The sequence below is a fragment of the Pteropus vampyrus genome, unplaced genomic scaffold (genome assembly GCF_000151845.1).
Source record: "Pteropus vampyrus isolate Shadow unplaced genomic scaffold, Pvam_2.0 Scaffold4, whole genome shotgun sequence".
NCBI classification, from domain to species: Eukaryota; Metazoa; Chordata; class Mammalia; order Chiroptera; family Pteropodidae; genus Pteropus; species Pteropus vampyrus.
Window position 1 is genome coordinate 15,805,633 of NW_011888785.1, and position 2,399 is coordinate 15,808,031.

Here is a 2,399-nt window from a genome sequence, read left to right on the forward strand (position 1 = left end):
TCAACACAAAGAAACTCCTTTGCAGTCACATCCTCTCTTCAAACCTAACTCCTAAAAACCACTGTTCTGTCCTCTATCACTATAATTTCATCATTTCAGGAGTTTATATGATACAAGAAGTTGAAAGTATCAACAGTTTGTTCCTTTTTCATTGCTGAGTAGTATTTCATTGTATGGATCTACTATAATTTGTTCATCCATTCACCTGTCAAAGGACACTTGGGTTGTTTCCAGCTTTGGGCTACCACAAATAAAACTGCTAATGAATATTCATGTATAGGTTTTTACGGAGATGTAAGTTTTCGTTTCTGTCAGATTAAATACCTGTGAGTATGACTTATAAGTTGTATGGTAAGTGTATATTTAACTTTATGAGAAACTGCCAGATCAGTTTCCAGAGTGGCTCTCCCCATTTTATATCCCTAACAAGAATATATGAGAGATTCTCTGTCAGCAACTTGGCATTGTCACTAATTTTTATTTTGGCCATTCTGATAGATGTGTAATGGGATCGATTTGTTTTGGTCTAATATGTCCCTATGAGTAAATTTTGTCCCTATGCACAAAAGTGATATTGTGTCCTTCATATCAGGAAGTACATGATGTATGTCTTTTCCATTACTGGTGATATTAACTCTGATCACTTGGTTAAGGTGGTACTTGCAAGGTTCTCCACTGTAAACTTATTGCTTTTCTTTTTGTAATTAAAAAGGATTTTCTGATGATTTACTTTGAGACTATGTAAATATACTTTCCTGATCACACTGAGTTGACTATGACTATAGTGTTTAATAACGGGTGATTTACTAATTCTTTCATTTCTTCTACACACTAGTTGGCATTCTAACTGTAAAAAAGAATTTTTATTCATTTATTATATTTTTATGAACTCATGAATTCTTATTTACTCTTTGGTTTATAATCTGTCACACTCATTACTTAGTTTGATGTTGAAATTGTCCCAAATTTAGCCAGTGGGATCTCCTTCAAGCTGGCTTCTGTTACCTTTTGACATATCACTTTTAATCTTTGAACAATTCCTTTTTAGCAAAATGAGATATTCCAGATTTATCTTGTACTTTCTTTGCTCCAGCCCTGGGATCAGCCATTTCTCCTAAGAGTCCAAATTCCTTTAATGGAGAATATACTTAAAGATCAAGATCTGGGCTCCAAGTGTTATGAACTACTGATTTGATTCTTTTACTACTTATAGGTCTTTTCAGGTTTTTTATTTCTTCCCGAATGAGTTTTGATAGAAAACATTCTTCTAGAAAATCTGTCCATTTCTCCTAAGGTTTTGAATTGACATAAAGTTATTCATAATATTCTATTATTTTTATATCTCAACTATATCTTTAGTTATGATCCTATTTTCATTCCTAAATTTTTTTCGTATGTTAGAAAATAAATTACCATGTTCATTAACCAATTCTCCAGAAAAATTTTTATTAGCCTTTCAAAACACCAACTTTTAACATTTTTATCCTCTCTATTGTACTAGTGAATGCATTTCACCGACTTCTTTTTTCTTTATTACAGTTGAGCCTCATTATTTGTTGACTGTGTATTTACAAATTTGCCTATTCACTAAAATACATTTGTGACCCCAAAATCAGTATTTGTGGTGCTTTTACAGTCATTTGAAAACACTCAGAGTGGCAAAAATTTTAAATGGCCAGATACACATGTTCCTAGCTAAAGACAAACAAGGTGACACCATGCCTCTTCTTTCATCCCTTATACTATAAACAATGTCCTTTTTGCCATCCATTTAGAAATGTGTTTTTTATACATTTGTGCTATTTTTACTAGAGATTTTGCAGTTTAAAAGGGTCCCCAAGCATAGTGATGAAGTATTATCCAATGTTCCTAAATACTAGAAAGCTGTATTTTACGAAGAAAACACGTGTTTCTTGTTTAGGCCTGAGTTATAATGTGGTTGGTCATGAGTTCAGTGTTAAGGAATCAACAATATATAGTAAACAAGATACATTTAAACAGAAATGCACAAAAAACAAGGTTATATATTGACTGGTTGGCAAAAATGTCATGAGCAGAAGCTCACAGGAACCTACTCCTATATGTCCCCTAGTAGCAATGGCTCAACATTCATGGCAACTTTACAGAATCTAACTACTGCAAATAATGAGAACTGACTGTTGCTTGTTTTCTAACTTCCTTAGGTGGATGACCAGCTCACTAATTTCAGTCTTATTTATTTCCTAACATAAGATAAAAATACTTAAGGTAGTAATTTTTCTTCTAAATATTCTTAGTGGCTCCTGTTAAAATTTTAACCTTCACAATGAGATACTATCTCATACCTATTAAAACAGCTATAATCAACAGGACAAGTAATAACAAATGCTGGAGAGGATGTGGAGAAAAAGGAATCCTTA

The 2,399-nt window shown here is 32.6% G+C and overlaps 1 protein-coding gene across 1 annotated transcript in view; it reads right to left on the reverse strand.

The window, feature by feature from the left end:
• The window catches only part of AKAP9 (A-kinase anchoring protein 9), a 152,363-nt gene that overhangs the window by 19,263 nt on the left and 130,701 nt on the right, over positions 1 to 2,399 (reverse strand). The window lies entirely within an intron of this gene.